The following is a 22,507-nucleotide window of genomic DNA, read 5'->3' on the forward strand; positions in this document are numbered from 1 at the left end:
AGTTGCTGAGGCTGGCTTTTAACTCGTGATTCTCCTATCTCAGCCTCCTAAACCACTGGGATTATAGGCATGCACCACAGTGTCCGGCTCTATTTTAATTTCTCTTATAGTCTCTGTCATACTTTTTACAGAGGATTCTTTTCTTACCTTTTGACCCCTTTGATTCCATTCCTTAATGGCTTCTAATTTTTTTTCCCTAGGCTTTACGTATCACCAGAAGTCTACAATGTAGGTAGTACTATGCAATTTATAGAATGTTTACTTCTCCCTTTATCTTTCATGGAAATTTCTAGGAAAAAGATATAGGTAATCAGGGGCTTGTTTGGAGAGAATACAATTGGAATTTTAAAAAGAATGCAATTGAGGGCTGGGGATATAGCTCAGCGGGTAGAGTGCTTGCCTTACATGCGCAAAGCCCTGGGTTCAATCTCCAGCACTCCTCTTCCCCCCAAAAAAGAATGCAATTTGAGTGGCCTTTATAGGAAAATTTCTTTCTTGCTAGAAAAGAAATACCACGTGTATTATAGAAAACAAGTTAATGAAAATAGTGATTTATTGAAAAAATAGGATTATATTATATATGAACCAGTAAACTGCTGTTTAAACTTGACAATGTATTATTACAATCATTTTTCCATGTTATTAATATTCCGATGTTATTTCACTGATCATATAATATCACTATGCAAAATATGCTATAATTTAATCAATTCCTATTCTTTCCAGTTTTTAAACATTTATAAATAAAGTCACTAGGAATATCCTTACAATTAAATCTTTTTCCATATTTATGATTATATATAATTCCAGAAAAATCTTAGGAAAGTTCTAGAGGGAGCATTGCTATCTTAAAGTAGGAATAAAGTTATATATATATATATATATAGCCTTGTTACATTTGAATTTTTTTATAAGAAAGAGAGAGAGAATTTTAATATTTATTTTTTAGTTTTTTCAGCGGACACAACATGTATGTTTTGTATGTGGTGCTGAGGATCGAACCCGGGCCGCACACATGCCAGGCGAGCGCGCTACCGCTTGAGCCACATCCCAAGCCCTACATTTGAATTTTTATCTGTTAATTGGGTATGAAAAAATGACCTCATACTTTAATTTGTACTTCTTTGATTAGGAAAATGTTGAACATTTTAAAATGTGTCAATTGGCTATTATGGGACTTTTTTGTTTATCCACATTCTTTGCACATTTTTCATAGAAGTGACTATTTTCTTACCGCTTTTCTCATACACTCAACTGTACCATTTGATTTGTCACGTGAATATAACTTTAAGTGTAATGCTATCTTTATGTTTTATATACCCTGATATGCCATTTCTTGCCTATGTCTTCCACCTTTGATGATACATTTTGAAAGCCTTACCCACCCCAAGATTTATAAATATTCACAAACATGATTTGTTTCAAACATTTAACTCTTTAACCCACATATAATATATTTTAATGTTGGTGCAAAATAGGGATGTAGCCTTATATTTGTTTTCCTCAAATGGTTAACGAGTCCTGCCAAGGAGATGGTAATCTTCAAAGATATTTCATACCAACTAAGGAAAAGTGTGAATATTTTTCTTTGGAGAGAATAAATATAATTAGTGAAATTATCTCTTGTTTGAAAAATAATTCTAATTTATATAGGAGGCAACTATTTATTATTTTACTTTCTCAATCCAGTAATACAATGAAGTAAGTATATGGCTCATGTATTTTTTCATTAAAGTGTTTTTATTTTTATAGAAATAATGTTTCTCATTCCTAAACAATACAGATAAGTAATCTGAAGATTATACTTAACATATGTCATTATTGAAAGATACTGTTTTCATCAACTTCTTAATTTGAAGTATTTTTGCTTCATAAATTTCAAAACTTTTAATTCCTCTGAGGGTTATTTAAGACTAGTTTTTAAAGGTTGAAAAAATCTATCTTTAGAACAGATATCCTGATTTTTAAAAGTATCTTCGTGTGTTTTAGTTATATAATGATGAAGTACGGAATGCTGAATTCCTTATTCACTTGTTCAAATACATGCATTAATTTTTACCATCATAATTTAAATTTCAAAAATAAGGTATAATGAAGATAACGTGAATTTATATTTTCTTATAAAAGTTTAATAATTTTTCCTATTTATAGTAAATCATCAATTTAAAAGAAGTTAATTAAGTGGCGTGTGTGTGTGTGTGTGTGTGTGTGTGTGTGTGTGTAACTAGGAATTGAACTTAGGGCCACCCTACCACTAAGGCCACCCAGCCCTTTTTTATTTTGAGATGGGCCCACTAAATTGCCCAGCCTGGCCTCAAATTTGCAATGCTACAATTTTGCCTTCTGAGTCATTGAGATTGCAGGTGCATGCCGTCACATCAGGCTTAACTTACCATATTTTACAATATGAACCTTGTACGTATGTTATACTAAGAGATGTATATTGGATAAAAATGGTTCCATTTTTTTCCTGCTTGTTACCATTCTTCAGTCACTAGAACTGATACATACAATCTCTCTCTCTCTCTCTCTCTCTCTCTCTCTCTCTCTCTCTTTCTCTCTCTCTCTCTCCTCTCTCTCCCTCTCTCTCTCTCCTCTCTCTCCCTCTCTCTCCCTCTCCCTTTGCCTCTCCCTTTCCCTTTCCCTCTCCCTCCCTCCCTCCCTCCCTCCCTTCCTCCCCACCCTTTACTGAGTCTTGAACCCAGGGACCCAGGCATACTAGGGAGGTGTTCTCCTACTGAGCTACATCCCCAGCTTTCTTTTTTTATTTTTTATTTTTTTAATTTTTATTTTAAGACAGTGTCTTCCTAAGTTGCCTGGGCTGGCCTCTAACTTGTAATCCATCTTCCCTTAGTCTCCAAGTTGCTAGGAGTACTGATGTGCTGATGTGCACCACCACACCTGGTTACATATAGTTTTTTGTTCATTTAATAAATATTTACTACACACCTACTATGTGCCAGGAACTGTTCTTGGTTCTGGGAATGCAGCAGTCAATAAGACAGTTTTTCTCTTTGGTAATGTGTAAGAAAAAAAAATGCCATTTGGCTTTGAACCAATAAATATGCTAAGCATTACTGAGTTTTGTAAGCATACAGTGGAAGCCTTCAATTGAGAAGGTTGGTAGAGGCCAAGTTTTAGAAATACATTAAGGACATGATAGGCTTTAGTTTCACTGCAAATAAGGAGCCAGTGAAAATTTCATGCAAGAGAATTCTGTAAGAAGGTAAAGCATAATGGGAGGGAAGCAAAACTGGCAACAAGGAAATTGGTGAGCAGACTGTTTAGTAATCTCTGGCAAGAGATGATGGCAATATAAAATGAGGTGGTGGCAGTTGAGATGAAAAGAGAGAAGACAATGAGGACAAATTCAAAGGTAGAATCCACTGTATTTGATAGTTTGGTATAGAAAATTCAAAGAGGGTCAAGAAACTGAGCACAGTAATGCATGCCTGTAATCCCAGCCTCTTGTGAGCCTGAGGCAGGAGGATAGCAAGTTTGAGGCCAGCAAATTAGTAAGACCCTGCAGAAAAAAAAAAAACATGCTGGCAGTGTAGCTCAGTGGTAGACTACTACTAGGTTCAATCCTTAGTAAAAAAGCATATATATATATATATATATTTTTTTTTCATTTGAAAGGGGAGCAGAAAAAGGGTGTAGGACCCAGATAATGATGTAGGGGGAAGTTGTTATTGGGTTAGCAATGGGAGAGTCACATGCATATTTTTGATGCTAATGGAAAGGACAAGATAAAATGCCCAAGGGAGGAGCTGGGATCCAGAGCACAAGTACAATAGTAGCCTTCAGTAAGAGAGGTGCCCTTTCTAAAAGTAAGTAAATAGGGGGAAAAATGGGTGCAAGCACAGTTGTCTGTGGGTTTGATGGAGAACGTCATGTGGGTCTCTGTCAAACATCACATGAATCCAAAGTGTCTAGAATGATATTTGGCATAGAGAAGGCACTTTAGAAATGTTTGGTTAGAGATTTTTTGAATCTGGTCTTGAAAAAAATTAATGACGCAGGGGGCAAACATTAGTAAAAGGCCTATGACAAGGAAAGGGGTCAGGAAAGAAAGTGTTACTGAAGAAGGGGGTTACTTAACTGCCATCCTCCAACAGAGGAGAGCTGTTGTTTCTGACCTTCAAGGTCCTGTTGGAGTTGTTTTATCTCGGCTTTGACTATACCAGATTGATTGACATAAAAACAGCATTCCTACTGTAGGTATAGACAAAAGTCTGCCTTTCTCTGCTATTAACAGGTCCAGTCCATAGCTGTTTTATTATAGGACCACAGAGGCTAAGGAGTCCAGTTGATTCTGGAGGGTTAGTATAGACTCAGTTACTTGTTGGATATCCCCTATCAGCTGATTGGAGAGCTGATGAAAATAGGTAATGGGGGGCTGAGGATGTGGCTCAGGCAGTGGCGCGCTCGCCTGGCATGCGTGCGGCCCGGGTTCAATCCTCAGCACCACATACCAGCAGAGATGTTGTGTCCGCCAAGAACTAAAAAATAAATATTAAAAATTCTCTCTCTCTCTCTCTCTCTCTCTCTCTCTCTCTCTCTCTCCCCTCTCTCACTCTCTCTTTAAAAAAAAAAAATAGGTAATGGTTGTGGTTATTCCTGCATTTTCTGTGGTGAAGCTTGCCGTAACCCCAGGGAGGCTAGTAGGGAAACAAATTGGATAGCCCATTTGTGTCAAGGGCTCATATGAGTATGGACTTACCAATGAGCTGTTTAGGCTAGAAGACCTGCTATTAAGTGAGATAAGCCAATAATCTCTCACCAGGAGGTGTGAGGGCTAAGAAGTTGTCCCCATAACAAGGTTGGAGAGTACCTTTATTTGGGGACATAAATCTTTAACATATCCAGAGTTATCAGGAATGCAAACACAACAGTTAACTTTTAATGTTACAGATGTCCATCACCATAAGATGTAGTTAAGCTACTTAATGTCATCTGATCTCTAAAACCTTTCTACTGTTGTGACCTCTGTGTCTAGTAGAGAACCTTTTATTGGGGCTGGGGTTGTGGCTTAGTGTAGAGTGCTTGCCTAGGTGCGATTCTCAGCACCACATAAAATAAATAAAGTAAAGGTATTATGTTCATATACAACTAAAAAATATTTTTAAAAAGAGAGAGAACCCTTTATTTCTGTCACTTAGGGCTAGATAATCATGTTAGAAAAATATTAATCCTACCTGTGTAGGAGGTTAGGAAGATCTATAGGCCTTAAACTGACTAAAACCTTCTGACTTAGCAGTTTCACTTGATAGTTATTAGGCATACCTTCCTAAGAACCTCTCTTTTGTAGCCTCCAGACTTAATCCTTAATTCCTTCAAGATTACTTGCTCAAAAAAAAAAAAAAAACAATAAACACAATGTATGGGTAAATTAATGTTTGAAGAAATCCTTGTCCTTTTAACACATAGATTAAGCTTTGGCTTATATCAGCACATTAACATTTGACCTTAGGAAAAACACCTTAAATAGCTTTGACTGATTATTTCATATACATATATAAATAACTTACATAGACGTTCTTTATCACTTATTTAAACCCTCTTATTTACTTTATTACTTAAAGACTTTCTTATCCAGAAACACTTTAATTTCCTTCTATTAAATATGGTTTCCATACCTAGAACCTTCTAGTTTCTCTTTCCCATCTGTTAACCCTCTTTTCTGTTTACATTCTGAAACAATCCTTATAAATTTCTGAATTTAGATAAATTATTTCATTTTAATAAAATAGAGATACTTTATGTTATCTACAGTACTCTTAATTGCAACAGTTGAAACTTTGGGCCTTTGCATATAGAAATCTTTCATAAATCTTTGTATATAGAATCACATCTGTTTACCATTTCATAAAAACACAATCTTCAAGTATATAGAATTATAGCTGTTGGGACTCTAAAATTTTTAGTAACATTTTCCCAGGGATGACAAAGCAACTTTAACCCTTTTTTTTTCATTTACCAATTTATGAAAACATCAATCATGTTACTCAATGGAATTCAAGGAGTTAGGAGTACTTGATGGTATATTTAATAGTTAGCATTTTAACCTTGTAAATTTAATCAGATGTCTAACAAACACATTTATGAGAAATCCCATGTCAAATCTTTTTATTTTTATGCAGATATCAGATAAGTGTATTGAACAGTATTGGCCATTTCTTCCTTGTTGAAGAAAAGTCCTAGAAACAATGGATATTCAACATTTTATAGACATCAACATTTTATTCTTTGTCCACCTAGATAGACTTGAGAGTTAAGTTTAATTTTAAAGACAGCTTTACTTTCATCTGTTTACCCAATTTAAATTGAACCATTTAATTTTAAATCATGTGCATTAAAGGTATTTGGATCCATTTTTTTAAATTTATGAGCACTCATTTTCAATCTGCCAATTTTGATATCATGTACATGACATATGGACATACATATGGGCAGACAACACAACACACAGTGTGCACACATACAAAAGTAAAGACCTTGTAGCTTTTTGCAGGTGAATCTCCATTGCAATGTTACAGATGTTTAAAAACTCTGTAGTTGAATAAAAAATAAGACTGATCAGGAAAACATTAATCTAGGTACATAGGACCAAAATTATCAGTTCAAAAAATGTGTAATTTTTTTAATATTTATTTTTTTAGTTTTAGGTGAACACAATATCTTGATTTTATTTTTATGTGGTGTTGAGGATCGAACCCAGTGCCTCACGCATGCCAGCTGATCACGCTACCACTTAAGCCACATCCCCAGCCCCCAAAAATATGGAATTTAAGAAAAACAAAGAGTCCTAGAAAAAATGACAAGCTGGAAGTTAGTAAAGTACCATACAATTTACTTTTTGGTTTAGTATGAAGTTTCTTCCATTTGTATTTCCATGTAAGTTCTGACATATGTCTGGAAGGAGCTGGGGAAAACTGCTATTCCCAAACTTCTGCAATCCTCGAGTAGGAGAGTGTTGAATAGGATCATGGAAAGTTAAATCATATTACTGGGTTAGGTATTGGAATTCCTTAATGTACCCTGAAGGATTGGAGGTGAAAGACCCCAGCCTTCTTTTGATTTGGGAAAGATCACTAAGGGAGAAAGGGATATGTACACAGACAACTCCCTCTGACCCTGCTACTTCACAAAAGGGAAGCAGAGGTGAAAGCTGGGTAGACGGGGCAGGGCGAGAGCAAAAGCGAGTAGCAGTGGACTGTAGGTGAAGGAGATCCCAGAAGAATCAGAGCAGAAAGTGGAGAACAGTAGGGAGGGGTTCATCAGCGGGTCAAAGTCTGGGGTTTCACGAGGGTCCTGAGGTCAAGAAGAGAAGGTTTAAGAGCCAGCAGAACTTGGGCCGGAGAACAGGAAGAGCAGAAGGACAATTTGGAAGGAAGGAAAGAGAAGGCCTGAGGATAGGGGGTTCTCTTTCCATTTTCCCAAAAGCTCACAATAGTTGAAAAGATCCCTGATAATATTGGGATCTAGAGTGCCATTAAGTGGCCATTTAGAGTCATTATCCAAAGGATACTGAGGCCAGATCTGATTGCACAAGCAGATATGTTTTGGGGGGTTTAGGTCCTGGGTAAGAGAGAAACTAGGTTAGCCAGGAGGCAGCCTAGAGGACTATTGGAGGGATAGATGAGGAGCCGCCCATGGTGAGATGTAGGAGGTGAGTTTAGAGGAGGGGCATCCCTCAGTCTCTAGTATCACCTAGTCGAGAGGATGGTTACGCTCAGGGGTCATCACCACTGTTGTGTAAGTGTCAGGGCAGGAGCCCATAGAGGCACTTGGGCACCTGGCTAGGACTACGTAGTAGGGGCAGAAGCCTGTAGAAGGGGCAAAAGCCCATAGAGATTAACCCATGGCCAAGAGGAAGTCTCACCAGGAACAACTCCTAATCACCTTTGGTGGTTTTTTTCTCAAAATCCAGGACCCAAATAAAGGACCACCTATAGCTTCAGGTGACAGTAGGGATCAGCTGTAGCTGTGAAAGGTGTGGCTGGGGGGTGCCCTCACCACACAGTAACCCTGGGAGTACCAGAGGATCAACGGTCACCTCCCAGGGTCCGTAGGTCGTTTAGGTCGACCAGAGACAGTCTTACCTGAAATGTCCAGTGGTGAGGGCAGAGAGGGCATTCGGCAGAATGGAGAGCCTGGTCCCACGATGGAATCCAGATTCGGGCCCAGGAATGCTCAGTGACACTCGAAGAAGGGAGCGGGCACACCATGGAACCCGATCCTAGGTATCAGCATCAAAATGAAAGGAAAATGAGAAAGCAAGAGATGGGCGAGTGAGAAATGAAGGATGGAGACCAGGCAGAGATACACACAAAGGTTTATTTGTCAAAGCTGACAAATAAAGGCCATCTCTCTATAGAGAGGAGAGAGGCCCCAAGATGTTCAGGTGTTCAGCTTTTGTGGGATAGGGGTTTGGAGTTGTAGCAGTGGCGTTATGGGATAGGCTCAGGAGTGCTTGTGTCAAAGCTAGGGAAGTGGGGAATAGCATGGGATTGGCTTAGGTCGATGGCACCATGGGCCATTCCAGAGTTAAGGGGTTGTGTCCTTTTGGGATTGGATTAGGATTATGGTACCATAGGGGTAGGTCACTAATGGGGATGGGGGAGTTTGGGTAAGAGGAAGTACAGGAAAGCAATACTTATAAGATGGTGTTTAACATTTAAGATGGGTGCTCAGATGTTAAATCAAGACCCTATAAGATGAGGCTGGGGATGGGGCTCAGTGTTAGAGTGCTTGCCTAGCATGCGTGAGGCACTGGGTTTGATCCTCAGCACCACATAAAAATAAACAAAGATAGTGTATCTACCTATAACTAAAAAATAAAGTAAAAAAGACCCTATAAGAGCTTTATCAAATGTTTCAGAAATATTGCTTTTTCTATGAGTACCTACTTTTCCCCTGTCCCTTCTAAGAATGCATTTGTTCTCCCAGAAGTGTCCTCTGCCCCTCCTCATTCCCTATTAAGATGGCATATAAGCCCCAAATTCTAACCACCTCCTTGAGTCACATTTTTTATGAACTCCCATCCCTACCTACATAATAAAAAACTGTTTTTTATATTACTACTCTATATTTTGTCAGCTTAATTTGCAGGTCTCCAAGAACATAGGAACATAAGTTTTTCCTCCTTGACAATATAAAACAGGTATGATGTCTGAAGTTTGCTCTCAAATGATTCAAGGAGAGATAATAAAGCATATAGAGCAAAACATCAATAATTGTTAAAGCTGGGTCAATGATACAGAATTCTTTTTTTTTTCAGAATTCTTTGTACTCTTGAAATTTTGCTTGAAATTCTTTCAAAATAAAATTATTTTTTAAAAGAACAAGTGTCTGCATTTATTGATCAATTCTCCTTTTTTACTTTCTATTTCATTCTATTTCCAATGTCAATACCTTTTTATTTCACAACTTTCCAAGGGTGCAAAGGGTAAGGTATTTGAAAGATAGCTGCTTTGGGGGTTTAGACAAATTTTGTATCTTCATTTCTTGCTCTTTAGAACAGGGATAATATCTTCTAACTTTTGCCGAGTAAACTGAAATGGATGCACAGTAGCTCTCAAGAAGTACTATTATTTACTCTTCCAAAACAAATTCAAGTTACATTTCCTTTATGAATCTGTCCCTCATTGCTCCCATTGATACCCACTTAATTTGTATCGCACCACACATTGAGCTAAATTGCTTTATCATATATCTTTGAATTCTTTCAATAACCCTCCAAGTTATAACTTTCTCTACCTTACTGGTGAGGACATTTAATGAAGTTAAATGACATGGCTAAGGTCACACTGCTGATGTAAATACAGGATGTGAACTCAAGTTCTTTTAGCCCCTAGTCATATTCTTTATGTTATATTACAATTTGATATTTCTCCTTCTCAAATGTTTTTGGGGTTTTTGTTTTATTATTTGTTTTGTTATCTGGTTTTTTGTTTGTTATTTGTTATTACTTGCTATGTTGCTCAGGCTGGCCTCAAACTGGGCTCAATCAGTCCCCATGCCTCTGCCACGTGAGTAGCTGGGACTACAGGCACACACCACTGTGCCCAGCTTCTTCTTCTTTGTTTTTTTTTTTTTTCTTGGTTCTGGGGATTGAACCTAGAAGTACTTTACCACTGAACAACATCCTTAGCCCCACCCCCTTTTTTATAGACAGAGTCTCACTAGGTTGCTGAGACTGGCCTCGAACTTGTGATTCTCCTATCTCAGCCTCCCCAGTCACTGAGATTATAGGCATGCACCATTGCACCCAGCTTATGCCCAGCTTAACGTTATTTATAATTGTGGTAAAATACATATATGAGTTACCGTTTTGAAGTGTACAGTACAATGGCATTAAGTGCATTCACATGTTGTGCAACCATCATCACCATCTATCTTCAGAACTCTTTCATATTGCAAAACTGAAACTCCATACCATTAAAAAGTAATTCCCCATTTTCCCCACTTCTCCCACTTCCTCAGCCCCTGGCAACCCCCTTCTACTTTGTTTCCCTGTGAAACTGACTATACTATATACCTCCTATAAGTGGGATCAAACAATATTTGCCCTTTTATGATTGGCATATTTCACTTAACATAATGTTTTCAATGTTCATCTGTACTGTAATGTTAAAGTTTGGATCTGAAATGTCCCCCAAAAGCTTATGTGTAAAAACATGGTCCCCAACAATGGCACTATTGGATGGTAGTGTGACCTTTAAGAGGTGGGTCCTAGTTGGACAAGGTCAGGTCATTGGTGGTGGGCCCTTAAAGGCAATATGGATACTCTGGTCTCTTCCTCTCCCCGCCACCGTCTCTTTGTCTCCCAGGTGCCATGAGGTGTCCACCACATGTTCCCCACCATGATGTATTGCCTTGCCACAAGCTCAAAAGCAATGGAGCCAACTGATGTGGACTGAAGCCTCAGAAACTGTGAGCCAAAATAAACCTTTCCTCTTAATAAATTTATCTCTGAAACCATGAGTCAAAATAAACCTTTTATCCTTATAAGTTTATTTTGTGATAATGACAGAGAGCTGATAAGCAAATGTCTTAAGTTTTTTTTTTTTAAGAGAGAGTGAGAGAGGAGAGAGAGAGAGAATTTTTAATATTTATTTTTTAGTTCTCGGCGGACACAACATCTTTGTTTGTACGTGGTGCTGAGGATCGAACCCGGGCCGCACGCATGCCAGGCCAGCACGCTACCGCTTGAGCCACATCCCCAGCCCGCTCTACTGTCTTAAGTTTTATAAACACATGTTCATGACACTCAGGTATAACCTCATGTGTCCTATTTACTTTCCTGATTTATAAACTCCTTGAAGGCTGAGATCTCATGCTTTCTCTTAGTATCTATACTCCACCACTGAGTTGCATCCCCAGCTCTCCAACCTTTTTTTTTTTTTTTCTGTCCGGGGTCTTCCTAAGTTGTTCAGGCTGGGCTTGAGTTTGTGATTCTCCTACATCAGCCTTCCCAATCACTGGGATTGCAAGCATGCTATTACTCAGCTATAAGCTTTCTTTTTGTTTTGTTTTGTGGGTTTTTTGTTTTGTTTTATTTTGTTTGATTTTTTTTTTTTATTCTGAGGATTGAACCCAGGAGTGCTTTACCATTGAGCTACATCCCCAGCCCCCTTTTTTTTTTTATTTTGAGACAGGGTCTCACTTAGTTGCTTAGGGTCTTACTAAATTGCTGAGGCTGGCCCCACTTGGAGTCCTCCTGCCTCAGCCTCTGGAGTCACTGGAATTACAAGTATATGTTACTGTGCCAGGCTCTGGCTATAGGCTTTTAAATTAAGGAATAATCTTAAAAAATGTATTGGCACTCACTTTCTGTTGCTTACCCCCAAAGACATTCCTGTCTCTCCTTCCCCTCCTGCAGAGTCTACTTCCTATGATAGCAGCTAAAAATGCCAGATCCTCTCTTTGCCACCTTGCAGGTAGAGCTAGCCATGTGACTCATCTAGTCAAATGAACTTTTCAGCAGCACTTTCCCAAGAAGTTTCTGAAAAGATTTTCCATCCTGACAAAAACAAGAGCTATTCAGGGAGGGCTTTCTTTCCCTGCTCTTCCTTCCTGTCATTTCATAGGCATTTTATTTCATGGGAACTGTGGAAATAATATTGTGGCTATTAAGCAGTAGATAAGAGCTAATGTACTTAGGATGGTAACATGCAGGAATGAAAAAAGCCTGGGTCACAGTTTACACTGGCCTGGGACCATTAACCTCTAATGTCTTTTTACATAACGCAAACACAATTTCCCACTGGATTTGCCACTTTTAGTTGGATATTGTTACTCAGAGCTGAAGGCATCTTTTTTTAACTGCATCAGATTTTAAATATAGTGCAGGAAAAAAATATTTTTCACCAAGTATTTAACTAATTTTTCCTCAGATACTATGAGGGTGTGCTACTGAACATAAGCATATGAGAAAATCCTTGACATTATGAGAGTCTATCAGCTTAGATCCCCAAAACATGTGGTCCTGGCAAGTCTCGGGAATTATAGAAAGACTTGTTCATATGCGTTGAGGGAAAACACACTACAAGAGTGAAAATATACAATCTTTTTTGGCTAAATTTATTAGCACAATGATAAGAATACAATCTAGACATAATTGCTTTAAATTGGGGAGGCAAAGACAACACCACTGATCTTAATTGGTCAAAGGTTTTCTTAAGGATTCCTATTCAAATGAACACTTTATTCTGATTATTGGGAGTGTTAAATTTGGCTATTTGAGGGGCTGGGGTTGTGGCTCAGTGGTGGAATATTCACCTAGCATGTGCGAGGCCCTGGGTTCGATCCTTAGCACCTCAAACAAATAAAGGTATTGTATGTAACTACAACTAAAAAATAAATAAATATTTTTTAAAAAAATTTTGCTATTTGAAATGCCATGTAAATTTTCCAGGTTAAAGGTAGAATTCATACACAAGTAGTTTTGAAATGGTTTCTATAATGCCTGAAAAATAATCTGACTGTGTTTTACTTAATAAATCTGAAAAGGCTACTACTGATAAAATTTTGTTATTCACAATTATATAATGAATAAATTCCTTGTTTCTATCTAATATTTGGTAAGAAAACTATCTTCATTAGAATTTTAGATTCTTGCAGTTTATATAGAACCCACACATTCAATTTACAGATTTGGAATAATCTATACTTATCAAACACTGTCCATTTTTATTTTTCCATTTATTTGCTAAGACATCAGTTTCTCTCAAAATGTATTAAGGCAAATTTTAAAAGTGAAATTGGAGGTTGAGGATATAGCTTTGTCAGTGGTAGAGTGCTTGCCTAGCATGGCTCTGGGTTTAATCTCAGCACCACAAAAAGAAATTGATATTGATATGGTAATATCCATTAAAGGAAATTAGATTCCAAGCTTTCCATCCTGTCCATTTATTATTCATCAGGCTATAACAAGGGCTTATTCAATAGGATTAAATATACCATATGTACCACACCAGGAGTTCTAAACAGGATCATATTGTTCCCTAAGGAATACTTGGCAGTGCCTGGACATACTTTGGGTTGTGTTGGGACTCAAAAAAAATGATAACCCTAGAGTAAAAGGCTCAGATGCAAAGTTTCTCTATGACCTTCTCCTGCCCTCATTCTTCCCCAAAGCCAATCATAGAAACTAGAAATCCTCTTCCCCACAGTGGCTTAGAAACCAGACCCCCTTTACCCCATGCCAGCCATAAAACCTAAAAATATTACTCTAACTTTTCCCTTCTTTTCTGTGTAAGAGCTGGCCATAAAGAAATTCTCTGAAATACCTCATTTGATTGTAGGTTATATGGCCCCCCATTCCAGAAAGGGTCCAAACAGAAGGAATTTTACAAGTGAGGAACCAAGAATCTGAACAAACAGGACTTGATAGATTTTACTCCTTATCCCCTGCTGAGGGCCATTGCCAAGTAGAAATGACGCATCGAAATTTCCTTGCCAGCGTACCCCATGTTGCTTAGAGGACATTCGCTGGGACATTGCATGTATGCTTTAGTAAGGTGACCTTGCTCAAGACCAGGGCGGATCCGGGTTTAGAGCTGATCAGGTTTTAGGGCATATCCCGTCCTTGGGTTTAGGGAAGTTCCAGGTTTAAGGTGTACCCTGCGGGGGAATAGGGCATATCCTGCTGCCTCAGGCACGCCTGATCCTTGAGTTCCCGTTGAGTTCTCGTGAGATTCAGAAAGTATTGGAAAAGAAAGCCTCGTGGAGTAGGTGAATTGGGCGGCGGCAGAACTGGGATTGCCCCAGAATGTGTGTAGAGGCCGGTGTGAGTTCCGGAATAAAGAATTGCTGTTTGAATCTACAAGGTGTGTGGTGGCTCCTGATTCTGTGCCCAGCCAAGATTGCGGCAATCCCCCATAGTCTATTAACATTCTCTCATACTCTTCTTGTCCAATTATACTTTTATACCACTATCCCTGCATCGTGGAACCTAAACATAAGAATGGATAGTTCGGGCTGGGGATGTGGCTCAAGCGGTAGCGCGCTCGCCTGGCATGCGTGCGGCCCGGGTTCGATCCTCAGCACCACATACAAACAAAGATGTTGTGTCCGCCGAAAACTGAAAAATAAATATTAAAAAAAAAAAAAAAAGAAACCCTGCTGCCGTCGCCTCCATCTCTGGGCCGCGCTCACGGGCGCCGCGCTTGTCCGCGACCTTAGCAGCGCCACCGCGGCCTCTGCCGCTCCTCGGCCCGGTGCCCGGCTCCCGGGGCCCAAGCGGCTACCGCTCTCCGGCCCCCTCCTCCGGAGCATGGGTCCCCTTGCAGGGGGATGCCGAACGACCCCAGAGCAGGCTCTGCCCGAAGGTAGCAGAATACAACAGTTACTAATAGGGCATTATGTAAAACTGTGGATGTGTAACCGACGTGATTCTGCAATCTGTATATGGGGTAAAATTGGGAGTTCATAACCCACTTCAATCTAATGTATGAAACATGATATGTCAAGAGCTTTGTAATGTTTTGAACAACCAATAATAAAAAAAAAAAGAATGGATAGTTCACCCTGAGTCATTGGTTCTTCAATCTGAAGGCACCGGTGTCATCAAATTATGGTAAAATAAAATTGTTACGCTGTTCTCTTGTTAACCTATCTTATTATAGGAGTGATATCTGTGATTTTTTTATGATGAGCAGGAAAGGGGTCACCCCCTTTTCTATTTCTATAATTGTGATGACTTATGGTGGTAGTGCCACAGGCATTTATGGATAGAGATGTGAGATGTTGTTAAACATCCTACATTGCACAGGACAGCCATCCTCAGCAAGGATTGTTCTGACCCAAATGTCAATGGTGCCATGGTTGAGAAACTCTATTTTACATCAAGCTCCTTGATGTTTAAAATACTTCAAAAGTTGGTTATTTGGGGCTGGGACTGTAGCTCAGTGGTAAACTGCTTGCCTCTCAGGTGTGAGGCACTAGGTTTCATCCTCATCACCACATAAAATTTTTAAAAAAAGATACTGTGTGTTCATCTACAACTAAATAAATATTTTTTTTAAAGTTGGTTATTTATTCACTAAAATTCCTAAAGAGGAAAAAATAGATTATTGTTTTTTAAAAGTCATCTCAACAGTTGAAGTCAGGATATGCTATGATTCATATAAACTGCAAAATAGTAGGTTGAAATCTAGCTAATATGTACTATTTGTTCTACATGAGACATTTCTTCTTTAATGTTACAATATTTTCTTTCCCACATAGACCTTAGATGTGGATTTCTTTTCTAATGTTCCTTCTTTCAAAAATCATTTTATATTTAGTCAGTTTGAGGTGAACTTGAACTTTATGAACATTGCAAGAGTCTTCCCTAAACTTGAACTATAGATGTGAGTTAAGTAGAAATTATATGGCTAGCTGGGCACAGTGGCACAGGCCTATAATCCCAGTGGCTCAGGAGACTGAGGCAGGAGGATTGTGAGTTAGTTCAAAGCCAGCCCCAGCAACTTAACGAGGCCCTAAGCAACTCAGTGAGATCCTGTCTCTAAATAAAATACAAAATAGGGCTGGGGATGTGGCTCAGTGGTTGAGTACCTCTGAATTCAATCCCTAGTACCAAGAAGAAAGAAAGAAAGAAGAGAGAGAGAGAGAGAGAGAGAGAGAGAGAGAGAGAGAGAGAAAGAAAGAAAGAAATTATATGGCTAAAAGAAAGTCACTTAGGGCTGGGGATGTGGCTCAAGCGGTAGCGCGCTCGCCTGGCATGCGTGCGGCCCGGGTTCGATCCTCAGCACCACATACCAACGAAGATGTTGTGTCCGCCGAAAACTAAAAAACAAATATTAAAAAAATTATCTCTCTCTCTCTCTCTCTCTCTCAAAAAAGATATTAAAAATTATTTATAGCAAACACATAACATGCAGAAATATTTTCATTAAAAAATAATAAGCCAGGTGTGGTGGCACATGCCTCTAATCCCAATAGCTCAGGAGGCTGAGGTAGTAGAATCACAAATTCAAAACCAGCCTCAGCAATTTATCGAGGCACTAAGCAACTCATTGAGACCCTCTCTCTAAAATATAAAAAGGGCAGGTGATGTACTTGGTGGTTAAGCACCCCTAAATTCAATTCCCAATACCAATAATGATAATAAATAAAAAGGGCACATGCTAGGCAAGAACCCTACCACTGAGTTACACACCCCAACGCATGTTTGTGCCTTTTTATATTTCTATACTAAGCATGAATTGCCTGCAATAAAAAAGAAAATATCAAAATGGTAACAATGCCTTCAGAATAGCACTACAGAGCTTACTTTTTTTTCACATTTAGTTTCCTGTATTTCATAATTGGGTTAAATCCCCAGTACTAAAAAAGAAAAAAAAGGAAGAGGATGTATGTGTGTGTGTGTGTGTGTGTGTGTGTGTGTTTGTGTACACACAAACTCATATATATATATATATATATATATATATATATATATATATATATTCATATATATACATATATGTGTTTGAACAGATGTTCTCCCCAAAGATGCCTGGTCTAGTCTACTTGAAAAAAGATGAGCCATTAAAAGGAATCACCATCCAGTGTCCTCTTTAGAAGAACTATCTTGGGGTTCATCACTTTCCTTCTTTAAAATGCCTATTTCAGCATAGATCAGGTTATGTTGTTGCAACAAACAAGTCCAAACAACAGGATGTATTTCCACTCACACTAGTGACCATTAAAAGTTTTACCTGGCAGCTTTGCCCACCATAGTAACTCAGAAATAGTTCATGGATCAGCTACCGTATCACACAGTGCCAGCTACCTAACTAGGAGGAAAATGAGCTCTGGAAGGATGCACATCAGCAACAAAATGCTCTAGCCCAGAAGTTACATTTATGACACAATGGCCACAATTCATCACTTGCCCCTATCCAACAAGAAGGGGAACAGGAAGTGGGCAGAATAGGTTATATTTGGTGAATGATACCAAATAACACAGCTTAGAATAGAGTAAGTAAATATCGGAAGAACACAGTGGTCATATTCCTGGCACCTGCTACTCTAATCTGTGGCCAGATTTATCTTGTTAGATGTAAGAATTATATAAAGTGCATGGATGTGTCAGATGGGGAGATCAGAAGCCACAAGTAAAATAGGACATGTTTGTTATGAAATCAAAAATTAGCAATGCTTTTGTTTATTATTTATGGCAATAAGAGAATAGAGGGGCATGCAATGTACCTGTAACGTACACAGGTAGAAGTGTTTTCACGTGTACTCAGGATATACTCAACTGGGCAAAGAAAATGTAATTTTATTCCTGTCTACTCTGGTTCACCTTATAAACCCCTACTCTCTGGGTAGAAGAGGGGAGGGAGGGGACAAGACTGAGTCCAGTTTATTAACCTCAACTTGACCCCATAATTTAAAATGTCTTTGTAGGTAAATAATCTCTACTTGGGTGAATGAGTTAAGTGCTCTACCCAATAGGAATCCCACTCCTCCTCCTGCTCCTCTCCAAGATAGAGTCTGCTATTCCAGAGAGAGGGTGTGACTTCCATGACATCCAAGTAGCTAAGAGCAGATAGATATTAATCCTCCCCTCCAAAAAAGTAAGATCCAGACCTTCCCTCTTTTGGTCCTCTACCTTTTCAGCAACCTAGCTGCTGTACTTCCTGCCCTAGGACTTCAACCTGGAAGGAGGACATTAGGACAATTTGGTCTTGTGACCTGGTCTCCAGAATTTACTCTCCCTTAAAACTTTTCTCTACAACTGAGTCCAGAAGAGAGATAGGGATGCCTTTTCCTCTCCTTTTTAATTCCGGTGTGTAGGAGGGGTCTTCAGTACTGCACACAAATCCTGTGTATTTCAGAGGAATCTTCATTACTTAGAAATGGCTTCTTCCAAGGGGCTGGGGATGTGGCTCAAGCGGTAGCGCGCTCGCCTGGCATGCGTGCAGCCCGGGTTCGATCCTCAGCACCACATACCAACAAAGATGTTGTGTCCGCTGAGAACTAAAAAATAAATATTAAAAAATTCTCAAAAAAAAAAAAAAGAAATGGCTTCTTCCAAAAAGCCTAGATTTTTATGTACATTGTCTCACTAAAAAGAGGTCAAGAAAATCACCTTTGAATTTCAAAGCTGGTGAACAGTACTCCCTGTTCTAGGCAGCAACTGCCTGTCTTTTCCTTCCTAGGACAATAAGCTGGATGACCCTATCAGGAGGCTACTAGGAAATGAGATTCAAAGGGAGAAATCTAAATGAATTAGCTAACTTTTTGTAAATGTGTTAGCCATAGAGAAGACACTGAATAAACTAAAGCAATGAGCAGGTGTCTTTTCAGATCTTGCTGTATCTTGTGAGATACATCTCTTTGTAAAGACAAAGTATAGTTTTCAAAAATATGACCCAGGGGACTGGGAATATAGCTCAGTTGGTAGAGTGCTTGCCTTGCATGTACAAGGCCCTGGGTTCAGATCCCCAGCACCGAGAGAGAGAGAGAGAGAGAGAGAGAGAGAGAGAGAGAGAGAGAGAGACAGACAGAGAGACAGAGAGACAGAGAAAGAGAGAGAGAGAGCGAGAGAGAGAGAGAGAGAGAGAGAGAGAGAGAGAGAGAGAGAGAGAATATATGACCAGATGAAGATACAGAATGAACATGTCATAGGCTTTATACATTAATGAGGGAAACCGCAGTACGGTAAAATCTGGCATGAAGAATTCAAAAGACAGATTTATATGTTCAAAAAGAAAAGACATGCTGAAATATGTTTGATAAATTAGAGGCAAAACAGGGTAATAAAAACATAACCTTGGGGTATATCACTTCTATAGAGATTATTTGCATCTCTAACTTCTAAGTAAACATGTCTGATCCTTAGTCAAACAACAGTTCATTCCTTTAGAAAACAGCATAATCCTTGGGTGGGCCCTGTAGATAAAGGCCTTTCAATATAGCATCACTCAGAACTTTGAAAGGATAAGCAGTCATCCTTTTGCAATGTTTCCAAGTATTAGGTAATTTTTCTTAACATAGTCAAACATTGCATGTATCCCACCCACCTAAACGGATGCAAATCCCTCCTGGTGAGAGCTGATGGAATAAAGAGCCACAAATGGAGTTAGAAAGAGACTACAGAAATAAAATATGGGAATTTAAAACAAGTCCAGGTTTCTGCCTTAGAGACAAGTAAATGCATATCTATAAAATCCTAAAATTGTGCCGGGCACGATGGTGCATGCGTATAATCCCAGCAGCTCAGGAGGCTGAGGCAGGAGGATCACAAATTCAAAGCCAGCCTCAGCAACAGTGAGGCCCTAAGCAACTCAGTGAGACCCTGTCTCTAAATAAAATACAAAAAAGGCTGGGGATGTGGCTTAGCACTTGAGTGCCCTGAGTTCAATCCCTGGAACAACAACAACAACAAAAAAAGATATTTAAATTAATTTTTCTTGATAATCATTATCTAAATAGACCTAACTGAGCCTGAACAATTCTATTACAAAAGCAGATTAATTTGGTCAAGTGAAACCATAAGGTCATGTGATAATTATTTTTCAATCATCCACAGCCCATGAAATGAATGGTAGTTTATTAGGTTACTGAAGTTAGTAACAGTATTGTATTGATAAAACATATTCATAGTTGGCTTAATTTTAAGGAATTTAGCAGTTTACACTCTACAACTGATAGCAGTTTCCAAAATAGATCTGATTTTTAAAAATCTCCTAGCAGTTCATCTGAAATACCATCTTCCCTACTCTAGATGATTTTTCCAAAAGTGTCCTCTCGGTTAGAGAAAAATAAAAGAAAAGTATATTATAATAGAACAAAGCCTGCTCTGAATAGCAGGTTCCCCATGGAATTTCGTTTTCATAGCAGAAAGCAAGTTCATCTGATTAAAAAGCTCAAATTCTCTGAAACTTTCTGTGAAAGGCTATGGTGTGTAACATGAGCACATTTCCATAGTAAGGTTATTTGGTTGCAGAAAACACAAGAACTTACACAAAGCTTTCTCTTTGAAACTTTAAAATCTAAGACACTGCATGTTGATACAGAAATAAGAAATCTAAGGTTTCTCACTGACTGCTCAGCTATGAGGTTTTTTTCTTTTTTCTTCCCCCTGCAAAAGAAGCAAAAACAAACATTTCAGAAAGCATTGTAACTCAGAAGCACCACTAAAGCTAAGAAATGTAAGTAACCATGTCACAGAAACACAGGAACATAGATTCTGTTGGCTAATCTAAACAGATAATTAATCATTTTCCTGACAGTGTGGAATGCAGATTTGCCTGCTGTTTGCAGAGCTTTAGCAAACAGGCCGAAAGCTTTCTGGAATATTGGAATGTGGAGTGGCTTGAGGAGCTGTAAGTCCATAACTCTAAACTCCGCAGAATTTCTTGGTCCAGTAAAATTTCAAAATAATGTTGAAAACCAGGATGGTATTAACAACTTATTTTGATGAACAATAATATTGGGATCTAGGCATGGTACACATTCCTGTAATCACAGCTACTTTGGAGGCTGATGCGGGAGTATTGAAAGTTGGTCGTGCCAATTCCCAAGATGCCATCAAGTCATCTTTCTTATTATCTCTGGGGGAAAGTCTTTTGCATTTCTTTAGTGGCAATAATGTCTTTAACAACTACAACTTCCTTAGCCCCAGTTTTATTCTCACCTTTCAAGTCAAAGTTTTGCAAATCTTTACACTCTGTTTTCTGCTCCTGAATATCACAATAAACTTGGCTAAGAGCCACCAGCAATATTCATGCCACTGCCTGAATGTTCCCGCCACTTTAAGAAGTCCATCTCTTTTAAAATCAGCCTCACAGAAAGTCTCAAGGCACAGGCAAAATACAGACAACTTCTCAGCCAGAACATAACACATATGGCCAATTACCAAGAGTGTCCTCCTTTTTCTCTGAAACCTCTTGGGCCCTGTCTTTACCATCTACAGTTATATCAGCATTCTGGTCTTCTGAGTTCCCACCAGAATCACCTATTAAGCTCCACTTACATCAATCTAAAGCTTTTCCAGCTTTCATCTTTTTTTTATTTTTTTTATTGGTTGTTCACAACATTACAAAGCTCTTGACATATCATATTTCATACATTAGATTGAAGTGGGTTATGAACTCCCATTTTTACCCCAAATGCAGATTGCAGAATCACGTCGGATACACATCCACAATTTTACATAATGCCCTATTAGTAATTGTTGTATTCTGCTACCTTTCCTATCCCCTACTATCCCCCCTCCCCTCCCCTCCCATCTTCTCTCTCTACCCCATCTACTGTAATTCATTTCTCTCCTTGTTTATTTTCCCATTCCCCTCACAACCTCTTATATGTAATTTTGTATAGCAATGAGGGTCTCCCTCCATTTCCATGCAATTTCCCTTTTCTCTCCCTTTCCAGCTTTCATCTTTAAATTTTCCAAAATTCCTCCAACAAATTCCAAAAAGCTTCAAAAGCTTGTAAACCATATAGTCAGGTTAGTCACAGCAACAACCTCACTTCTCAGTACCAATTTCTGGTTTTGGGAGGGGCCCACAGTTTCAGAGATCTCAGGCCATAGACATTCAACTTCATTCCTGGGGTGACTCTGGGTGAAGCAGAACATCATGGCAGAAGAGTGTGGAGGAAAGTGGCTCAGGTCATGGCCAGGAAGCAGACAGAGACTCCACTTACCAGATACAAAATATATACCCCAAACCATACCCCCAATAACAACTTCCTCTTGCCATACCCTACCTGCTTTTAGTTACCACTTGTTAATCTCTAGTAGGGGATTAATTCACTAATTGGGTTAAGGCACTCATAACTCATTTCTCCTGTAAACCTTCTTGCATTGTCTCACAGGTGAGCTTTTGGGGTACACATTACATCTAAACCACAACATAGGGCCACAGTTCAGTTGCAGATAGGAGCTTGGTTCCTGAGTACTTTTCTTTTACATGATATAGTCTGATAGAGGATTTTTTTTCAAATGACAAATAGGATATTTAAACATTGACCAAATTCTAACTGGGGCATGTTTTCAGTT

This window comes from Spermophilus citellus, assembly GCF_964194105.1.
Source record: "Spermophilus citellus genome assembly, chromosome: X".
Classification (NCBI taxonomy): domain Eukaryota; kingdom Metazoa; phylum Chordata; class Mammalia; order Rodentia; family Sciuridae; genus Spermophilus; species Spermophilus citellus.